This window comes from Salvelinus alpinus, chromosome 10 (genome assembly GCF_045679555.1).
Source record: "Salvelinus alpinus chromosome 10, SLU_Salpinus.1, whole genome shotgun sequence".
Taxonomy (NCBI): domain Eukaryota; kingdom Metazoa; phylum Chordata; class Actinopteri; order Salmoniformes; family Salmonidae; genus Salvelinus; species Salvelinus alpinus.
In genome coordinates this window covers 63912725-63924616 of record NC_092095.1, presented here as the reverse complement: position 1 = coordinate 63924616, position 11892 = coordinate 63912725, and positions in this window count along the sequence as shown.

Sequence of the window (11892 nt, the reverse complement as noted above, 5' to 3'; positions counted from 1 at the left end):
TAAAGCAGCTCCAAAATGCAGGTGTTTCAGTCTAGCTCAGTGCTTTCTGTGGTGGTGGGAGGGGCAGCCAGCAGAACATACAGAGCATAGGGGTTGGTAATGTTCTCTAGCTGCGCCGTGATTGGATCAGTGTTCTGTCACTCATGGGGACACCACGTCACCGAAAAATCTACAGGTTGAGCTCTAAAACTTCAAGCCCGTTTGGTGATGCCATAGATTTATATTAGAAATGCCCATCCAAGAAGGCCCAAGGTCACAAATAAAAGGACGTCAAATCATGTTATATCTACCGTAGCTTTGATTTTAATTATCAAATAGCAAGCTAGACAATCAGTCATCATCAGGAATCAAGCAACTGGCAAATCCTTTTCAATCATTGTCATATGAAGAGAAATGATAGATAAAACATATCGGTGCTCATCGGTCATTGGACATAAACATTACACAACAAGTTGGAAATCGCAAATTCAACAATGAGTGGTTTGGAAGGAATCAGTGGCTAACTGCAAGCGTTGCAAAGCAATCACTAGCCTGCTATTCAGTGGAAAGGGTGTGTGGTTCAAGTCTGGGTTTAAGGGTCTCTTTTCCAAGCTTAAAATGATTGACATTCACATGCAACACCATGGTCCAGAAAAGGTTGAATACATTGGCCATGACTTCTGCCGCTTTCAAAATAACTGGAACTGGGCAATCTCAGATTTCAGTGAGTTCAAGACAACTGGAAACATGGAAAATGACGAGCTCCGACTGGGAAAATACGTTTTGAACGTTCATCCAACTCGGAATTCCAAGTCGGGAACTCGGGCTCTTTCTAGAGCTCCGACCTCAAGATCACTGACGTCATGATTCAACCTTGTTTTTTTCAGAGTTCCCAGTTGTCTCAAAAGCACCATAAATCCAGAGATGACATAAATCCAGTTTGATTTGCCCACAGGAAGGACCACCACGCCACTTTGCTGTTCAAGTGAGCATAGCAGAACAAAAATGTATTGTATGCTGCTGCATAAATTATGTAATTTGTCAGGGAGATATGTATACTGTAATGAAGAAAGTAATACTAAGTGTATGTTGTGTAGTAAGCTGTTAGTAGCCCATGTGCCTCACTCTAATAATTTGTTCCTTTCCCCCTCATAATTCAGCCTACTGTTCTGACTTGGTGGTAGCCTGTTTTAGAGAATTGTCCTCATCGAATATTGTACGAGCTTTCAATGTCTGCTTATATGCCTTTTTATTTATCCTACGGTTCTGACTTTGTGTACAGGGAGAATACTGTAAGAACGGCCCATGTTCTGAATTCCTTCGCTGTACATTTCAAAAGTGCTAAACAGATATTCACTACGTCCATCCTAGCTAGCTCATTTATGTCTTAATCTAAATTACGGATTGCCTCTTATCCGCTCATCGTTCCCTTATGCCATAGTTTGTATATCTCAATTGTCAGTAGAAACCACATTTGTTTAAGCAAGTCAGCCATATCCGCTATGTTTTTTTAAAGGCAATAAATGAGACTGAATGAACTGTTTCACTGCCAGACACGGTTCCGCTGATAGCCAGGTGTAGCGGTGGTAAGGTGTTGGGACTGCTGTTGGGACAGCTTCATGTAGGTCCTAATAGTTTGTGGGGACCGTTTGTCACTATTATTGTGCAATTAATTGTTTAGTGTTGTGTTGTGTAGTGGCTTTGCTGGCATGCATCCCCCCCCAAAAATGTGTTTTGCACCACCAAGATTGACATGCTAACATTGCCACTGATGATGGAGGGTGCATATTAGCATAATAGGATATTACAAATATGCATAAGCATAGTGCTTAAGTTTTTCCTTCGCTGTAGTTAGACTAGCCTATATCAATGAATGTCTGAACTATTTTGGGAATAGGAGTGTAACTATCTAAATATACACAATTTTCAAAGTAGTCACATTCTAACTGAAAACTGGGACAGAAGAGAGAGGAGGGGTGATGACAGGTGAGGTGATGTTGTGGAATTGAAAAGCTCCTCTATGTTTTCATGTTGTCTGTTTCCCTCTAGTGATTCACTTAATCATAACAGAGTACCTCAGCTTGAGAGAGCATTGTGCTATAACTCCCCTTGGGAAAGATCATGTATCAGGCTGCTTGCTGAGAAAGTCCACTGTCACGGTCATAGGCTGGTTTATTTTGAACATCTTGGGATTTATATTTTACCTCGGCCAATCATTCCACTCAGTAGAGAGAGAGGTTTTGAATACTGTGCCTCTTTGAGAACATGAATCTGTTCTGCTTCAACGTGGCTAAAACAACTGAACATCTTTGAATGTAATTCACTGAAAAAGACATGCATTGTCCTATCCTATCGTCCTATGTCTGACTATGTCTGAAAACTGCCCATAGCAGATCAAACCCAGAACCAGCTCATGTAGTTGTACGGAAACAACTGATGACAGCAATTTTCATGGCAATTTTGCCTGTCTGTGTGACAATGCATCATCATTAGAATCTCCATCAGACAAAGAATAGGAAATGTGCTGCACAAAGAACACATCACCAAACAAGGAACAGATGGACCTTACATTGACCCACATAGCATAACGCAACATGGCACGAACTGAAGTGAAAGTGGTGCTGGTATTATTACATACAATGGTGTATTCTGTAACGCCTTGAGCAATATTTCAAAAAGGATATAATTATGCTAACACTACAATAAAGTGGATTGAAATGAACTGCATCATTGGTGTTGAGCAAAACCTGCAAGTGTCGAGGTAAGATAAATTAATTTAATTTTAATGGAACATAGATATAGGACTTTGAAAGTGTAACGTCTGTCGTTAAATGAAGACCAAGGTGCAGCGTGGTAGGCGTACATTTTCTTTAATATTACATGTTCCACCAAAAACAATAAACAACTCAACGAACGTTGACAGCTGCCTCTGATTGGGAACCATACTCGGCCAACAAAGAAATATAAACATAGATTTCCCACCCTAGTCACACCCTGACCTACCAAATAGAGAATGTAAAGGATCTCTAAGGTCAGGGCGTGACAGAAAGGTTAAAATCACAGGAGGTTGGTGGCACCTTAATTGGGGAGGACGTGCGCGTGATAATGGCTGGAGCGGAATAGGCGGAATGGTATCAAATACATCAAACACGTGGTTACCATGTGTTTGATTCCATTCCATTCGCTCTGTTATTATGTTGCATCCTCCCCTCAGCAGCCCCCACTGGTTAAAATGTTGAAAAGAGGTCAGGAGTTGGCTGGAGTACCTGTTGGAATTGTATTAAGGAAGAAATCAAATGTATGCATAGTCAATATTCACTACTTCATCATAAAAGCTGATTTATTGTCAATGCCTTTCAAAGTACACTTAAATCATATTAGAGCTAAGACTTTTTATGGCATGACCTATAGAGCATGGAAAATGCAGCAATGAGAGGACAATTTAACTAATGCACACAGATATATGATTCAGTATGTACTAGAATTCTTATGACTGCGTGCAAAACCAATCAGTGTCCAACTGTTCTGATACACATTACCAGTCAAACGTTTGAACACACCTACTTATTTCATGGTTTTTCTTTATTTTTACTATTCTTTACAGAAATAATAGTGTAGAATAATAGTGAAGACAAAAAAAAAGGAAATAACCCATGTGGAATCATTTAGTAACCAAAAAAAGTGTTAAACAAATACACATATATTTTATATTTGAAATTCTTCAAAGTAGCTACCCTTTGCCTTGATGACAGCTTTGCACACTCTTAGGATTCTCTCAACCAGATTAATGAGGTAGTCACCTGGAATGCATTTCAATTAACATGTGTGCCTTGTAAAAATAAAATTGGGGAATTTATGTCCTTCTTAATGTGTTTGAGCCAATCAGTTGTGTTGTGACAGGTAGGGTTGGCAAACAGAAAATAGCCCTATTTGGTAAAAGACCAATTCCATATTATGGCAAGAACAGCTGAAATAAACAAAGAGAAACGACAGTCCATCATTACTTTAAGACATGAAGGTCAGTCAATCTGGAAAATGTCAAGAACTTTTAAAGTTTCTTCAAGTGCAGTCACAAAATCCATCAAGCGCTATGATGAAACTGGATCTCATGAGGACCGCCACAGGAAAGGTAGACACAGAGTTACCTCTGCTGCAAAGGATAAGTTCATTAGAATTACAGTACCAGCCTCGGAAATCCGCAATTAACTGCACCTCTGATTGCAGCCCAAATAAATGCTTCACAGAGTTCAAGTAACAGACACATCTCAACATCAATTGTTCAAAGGAGACTGCGTGAATCAGGCCTTCATGGTTGAATTGCTGCAAAGAAACCACTACTAAAGGACACAATAAGAAGAAGAGACTTGCTTGGGCCAAGAAACACGAGCAATGGATATTAGACCGGTGGAAATCTGTCCTTTGGTCTGATGAGTCCAAATTTGAGATTTTTGGTTCCAATCGCCGTGTTTTTGTGAGACGCAGAGTAGTTGAACGGATGATATCCACATGTGTGGTTCCCACCGTGAAGCATGGAGGAGGTGTGATGGTGTGGGGGTGCTTTGCTGGTGACACTGTCAGTGATTTATTTAGAATTCAAGGCACACTTAACCAGCATGGCTACCACAGCATTCTGCAGCGATACACCATTCCATCTGGTTTGCGCTTAGTGGGACTATCATTTGATTTTCAACAGGACAATGACCCAAAACACACCTCCAGGCTGTGTAAGGGCTATTTGACCAAGAAGGAGAGTGATGGAATGCGATATCAGATAACCTGGTCTCCACAATCACCCGATTGTGGAGCATTCCAGGTGACTGCCTTATGAAGCTGGTTGAGAGAATGCCAAGAGTGTGCAAAGCTGTCATCAAAGCAAAGGGTGGGTACTTTGAAGAATCTCAAATCTCAAATATATATCCATTTGTTTAACACTTTTTTGGTTACTACATGACTCCATATGTGTTATTTCATAGTTTAGATGTCTTCACTATTATTCTACAATGTAGACAATAATAAAACATAAAGACTAACCCTTGAATGAGTAGGTGTGTCCAAACTTTTAACTGGTACTGTATATAACTCATATCCGCTACTATGGAACAATTTGATTTGTCACATGCTTTGTAAACAAGAGGTGGAGGTAGACTAACAGTGAGATGCTTATTTACAGTCCCTTCCCAACAATGCAGAGAGAAAACAAGAGAAATAATAGAAAAATAATAACACAAAGAATAAATACACAATAAGTAAACGATAACTTGGCTATACATGGGGTACCAGTACTGAGTCGATGTGCAGGAGTACGGGGTAATTGAGGTGGATATGTACATATAGGAAGGTATAAAGGTTACCAGGCAACAGGGTAGATCATGAACAGTAACAGCAGCGTATGTGATGAGTCACAGTAGTTCACTGTGAAAAAAAGATTCTGTGTTCTTGATCCTCAATTAAATGAAACAATTGGAAGGGTTGAACATCCTTATTGAGCAGTGTCTTTCTCTAGGTTCCTATACATTCCTGTAACACTTCAATGAAATAGGCCTCTGGGGACATCAAAGTGCTCCTCACAATCAATATGGTGATCACGGAACACTTTAATCACCTGTCTACGCTGAGATTGGCCGTTCTGTGTTCTCATACCACGCTGATTAGGGTTTCTAATTGGCCAAACCAAACTCATTATGCGTATTGTGCTAAATCAGTGTTGCATGGTCCCATCCAGATGCAAAGTCGAGAAATACTGACAAGATATACACGCACACGTACAGACACACACACACACACACACACACACACACACACACACACACACACACACACACACACACACACACACACACACACACACACACACACACACACACACACACACACACACACACACACACACACACACACACACACACAGTGTCCACTAATTACCCTACAATATTCTTGAGTTTGTTTACCCAGACGTCACAACAAACATGCTCATTCATTCTGACAGTATAGCAAGTCACAAGCACACTGATGTTATTTTATTTCAGATAAAGCAGTGATATTGTAAATCAAGATGTTCAAAGTTGCAACTTGCAAATGTTCAAAGCTCTATGTTTTCTAAAGGTCAGTCTATAATTACCATTCATGGGGTAAAGCTCTTCCTACAGCATTTCATAATCATGTCAACATTGTTCAGACTGCACACTGTGCAGAGCACGTTGCTTGTATTTCTTAGACTTGCTATACAGTGCCTTTCATGAATGTACATGAGGCAGCAAGAGAGCTACAGTTCCTGTATTCAATGTCTGTATTCAGTGGATGACGTTATACGTTATAGGTCATTAAAGTTATAATTGTAAAAGGCTCTAAATGCCTAGAACAGACATATTCCCAATTGTTGGTCAGCTCCATGAATGTATTTATTGTGATGATCCGTACACATTGACCAGGCTTCTATATATCAGTCACTCAGAAACCTCATTTGATACATTAATCAGAACCCAATCTGATCTGTTTTACTGACATTTGCATATCATAGACCTCTCATCTATATTTAATGGCTGATATTAGACTCTCACATTGATCAAATATTCTGCTAGCACTGCTCATGATTACATATCCATTAGTCAACCTGTGGTCATGATTACATATCCATTAGTCAACCTGTGGTCATGATTACATATACATTAGTCAACCTGTGGTCATGATTACATATCCATTAGTCAACCTGTGGTCATGATTACATATCCATTAGTCAACCTGTGGTCGTGATTACATATCCATTAGTCAACCTGTGGTCATGATTACATATCCATTAGTCAACCTGTGGTCATGATTACATATCCATTAGTCAACCTGTGGTCGTGATTACATATCCATTAGTCAACCTGTGGTCATGATTACATATCCATTAGTCAACCTGTGGTCATGATTACATATCCATTAGTCAACCTGTGGTCGTGATTACATATCCATTAGTCAACCTGTGGTCGTGATTACATATCCATTAGTCAACCTGTGGTCGTGATTACATATCCATTAGTCAACCTGTGGTCGTGATTACATATCCATTAGTCAACCTGTGGTCGTGATTACATATCCATTAGTCAACCTGTGGTCATGATTACATATCCATTGGTCAACCTGTGGTCATGATTACATATCCATTAGTCAACCTGTGGTCGTGATTACATATCCATTAGTCAACCTGTGGTCGTGATTACATATCCATTAGTCAACCTGTGGTCGTGATTACATATCCATTAGTCAACCTGTGGTCGTGATTACATATCCATTGGTCAACCTGTGGTCATGATTACATATCCATTAGTCAACCTGTGGTCATGATTACATATCCATTAGTCAACCTGTGGTCATGATTACATATCCATTAGTCAACCTGTGGTCATGATTACATATCCATTAGTCAACCTGTGGTCGTGATTACATATCCATTAGTCAACCTGTGGTCATGATTACATATCCATTAGTCAACCTGTGGTCGTGATTACATATCCATTAGTCAACCTGTGGTCATGATTACATATCCATTAGTCAACCTGTGGTCATTATTACATATCCATTAGTCAACCTGTGGTCATGATTACATATCCATTAGTCAACCTGTGGTCGTGATTACATATCCATTAGTCAACCTGTGGTCATGATTACATATCCATTAGTCAACCTGTGGTCGTGATTACATATCCATTAGTCAACCTGTGGTCGTGATTACATATCCATTAGTCAACCTGTGGTCATGATTACATATCCATTAGTCAACCTGTGGTCATGATTACATATCCATTAGTCAACCTGTGGTCATTATTACATATCCATTAGTCAACCTGTGGTCATGATTACATATCCATTAGTCAACCTGTGGTCGTGATTACATATCCATTAGTCAACCTGTGGTCATGATTACATATCCATTAGTCAACATGTGGTCATGATTACATATCCATTGGTCAACCTGTGGTCATGATTACATATCCATTAGTCAACCTGTGGTCATTATTACATATCCATTGGTCAACCTGTGGTCATGATTACATATCCATTAGTCAACCTGTGGTCATTATTACATATCCATTGGTCAACCTGTGGTCGTGATTACATATCCATTAGTCAACCTGTGGTCATGATTACATTAGTCAACCTGTGGTCATGATTACATATCCATTAGTCAACCTGTGGTCATGATTACATATCCATTAGTCAACCTGTGGTCATGATTACATATCCATTAGTCAACCTGTGGTCATTATTACATATCCATTAGTCAACCTGTGGTCATTATTACATATCCATTAGTCAACCTGTGGTCATGATTACATATCCATTAGTCAACCTGTGGTCGTGATTACATATCCATTAGTCAACCTGTGGTCAGTGGAAGTATGATGACCTTAAAGGAACATTACACTCCAAAACAAGATTTGTCAAATGTTTTCAGACCTCAAAAGGTGGTCTTATTTTGAAATGAAGTTCACGTCCCTGGCCATCTGTTGTGTAGATCCAGCTATATACCATGATTCCAAATTAATCGGAAAAGATAACCAGGAAATTATACGGTGCTTATATTTTCTATTCGTTGGGGGTTATGGGGCTTTAAGGGGCTTGGGGAGTTATATATCCCTTTAAATCCACCTGTAGAAAGACTTAGGGAAAATATCTGAAAGCATCAAACTTGCAGTACAGATTCCCTAGTGGAGAAAAAGCATTAATTTACTTTTCAGACATGTAATGGTAACCAGAGAGTTGAGGCGAAAGGCCATATGAAAGAGAGATGTGTACAGTATTTAAATACATCTAACAGCATTTCCACAGTACATTGTGTTGCATCTACCTCCACTGTCTGCCTACAGTAATTGATTCATTCTTGACTAAGGATGCTCCCTGACAGGATGTCTACAAGTCGCATGGCATTACAATGCTAATGATCCCATTAGGATACAGTAGCGAGGAGGAGCGATAGCGAAACACTATTCATTATACTGCTGCACTTTTTCTCAGGGAAGCCTGTGGCTACTGTGCTAAGGAGGGTGGTAAACTAGATAGCATGGGATTGGTACACAGTCAAGAAGGTGGTAAACTAGATAACATGGGATTGTTATACAGTCAGGAGTGTGGTAAACTAGATAACATGGGATTGGTATACAGTCAGGAAGATGGTAAACTAGAAAACATGGGATTGGTACACAGTCAGGAAGATGGTAAACTAGAAAACATGGGATTGGTACACAGTCAGGAAGATGGTAAACTAGATAACATGGGATTGGTATACAGTCAGGAAGATGGTAAACTAGATAACATGGGATTGGTACACAGTCAGGAAGATGGTAAACTAGATAACATGGGATTGGTACACAGTCAGGAAGATGGTAAACTAGAAAACATGGGATTGGTACACAGTCAGGAAGATGGTAAACTAGATAACATGGGATTGTTACACAGTCAGGACTGGATAGGTGAGCATACAGCCAGTGGCTCTCAATCAGATAGCGTAGCCAGCTCTATGCATGTACACACAGAGTGGCAAGAAAACTATGTGAACTCTTTGGAAATACCTGGATTTCTGCATAAATTGGTCATAAAATTAGATCTGATCTTCATCTAGTTCACAACAATAGACAAACACAGTCTGCTTAAACTCTTTATTGAACACACCGTGTAAACATTCACAGTGCAGGGTGGAAAAGTATGTGAACCCTTGGATTTAATAACTGGTTGACCCTCCTTTGGCAGAAATAACCTCACCAAACTTTTTCTGTAGTTGTGGATCAGACCTGCACAGCGGTCAGGAGGAATTTTGGACCATTCCTCTTTACAAAACGGTTTCAGTTCAGCAATATTCTTGGGATGTCTGGTGTGAACTGCTCTCGAGGTCATGCCACAGCATCTCAATCGGGTTGAGGTCGGGACTCCGACTGGGCCACTCCAGAAGGCGTATTTTCTTTTGTTGAAGCCATTCTGTTGTTGATTTACTTCTGTGTTTTGGGTCGTTGTCCTGTTGCATCACCCAACTTCTGTTGAGCTTCAATTGGCGGACAGATAGCCTAACATTCTCCTGCAAAATGTCTTGATAAACTTGGGAATACATTTTTCTGTCGATGATAGCAAGCTGTGCAGGCCCCGAGGCAGCAAAGCAGCCCCAAACCATGAGGCTCCCTCCACCATACTTTACAGTTGATATGAGGTTTTGATGTTGGTGTGCTGTCGTTTTTTCTCCACACATAGTGTTGTGTGTTTCTTCCAAACAACACAACTTTAGTTTAATCTGTCCACAGAAAATTTTGGAACATCCAGGTGCACTTTTGCAAACTTCCGACATGTAGCAACGTTTTTTTTGACAGCAGTGGCTTCTTGCGTGGTGTCCTTCCATGAACATCATTCTTGTTTAGTGTTTTACGTATCGTAGACTCGTCAACAGAGATGTTAGCATGTTCCAGAGATTTCTTTGTCTTTAGCTGACACTCTAGGATTCTTCTTAACCTCATTGAGCATTCTGCGCTGTACTCTTGCAGTCATCTTTGCAGGACGGCCACTCCTAGGGAGAGAAGCCACAGTGCTGAACTTTCTCCATTTATAGACAATCTGTCTTACCATGGACTGATGAACATCAAGGCTTTTAGAGATACTTATGTAACCCTTTCCAGCTTTATGCAAGTCAACAATTCTTAATCTTAGATCTCTTTTGTTCGAGGCATCGTTCACATCAAGCAATGCTTCGTGTGAATAGCAAACTCAAATGTTGTGAGTGTTTTTTATGGGGCAGGGCAGCTCTAACCAACATCTCCAATCTCGTCTCATTGATTGGACTCCAGGTTAGCTGACTCCTGACTCCAATTAGCTTTTGGAGAAGTCATTAGCCTAGGGTTTGACATACTTTTTCCAAACTACACTGTGAATGTTTAAATTATGTATTCAATATAGACAAGAAAAATACAATCATTTATGTGTTATTAGTTTAAGCACACTATGCTTGTCTAAATTTGATGACCAATTTATTCCAAAGGGTTCATATACTTTTTCCTGCCACTGTATATTGTAGACACACACACACACACACACACACACAAACACACACACACACACACACACACACACACACACACACACACACACACACACACACACACACACACACACACAGTCAAATATACAGTAACTACTGACATTTCATTACATGTTCGCTTTTAAACCAAGGCCTACTATTACTTGCTCTGATGAGTGCACTGCAGTAAAATCCTACAGGCTGTATCGTTAAAACGCTTTCTGCCTCAGATTCAAAAGAAAACGATTCCACTCATCTGTTTTTCTTGGCAAATTTCAGGTTTTTAATTTCAGGTTTTTAATCGAAAGGTTTATTCCATTCAATTCATTACGGCTGCGGAGTCAGTCATGCATGAAAGTGATCATTTTTCTCTATCTCCTCCACCTCTAATTTCATGCACCTCACTCTCTCACCCCACTTTCTATACTGTCTGGAATGTCATTAAAATGTCAGAAGTCTTTTGCCCTATCTCCAAAGGAGCTCTTTACTGTCAGTGAAAATGAACCAGAGCCAGAGCTTCTCTATGTATTTCACTAGATAGATAGCCAAAAACACAGTGTGGGGATTTTAAAACCGTGAAATAATTTAGGCACGTGTCTTCACTCCGTCAATTTGTACACCGCAGTCCAGTACTTACAGGGGATCATTCAGAAAGGAGATCTTCTTTCTCCTCTTGAGAGCCACAAATGTTCTGTTCAGAGTTCATTTCCCAGGGAGCTATGCGACGAACTGTCTCGCTCCCATCTTTCATTTATCTGAAGGAGTTTAGCTTCGGCAAAGTGTGAACAGGAGCCAATTTTACAGCCTGTTTTGTCCTAGCACCTCTCTATCACTCTCTGACAGACAGACAGACCTCTTCACTAGCTGTTCACTCC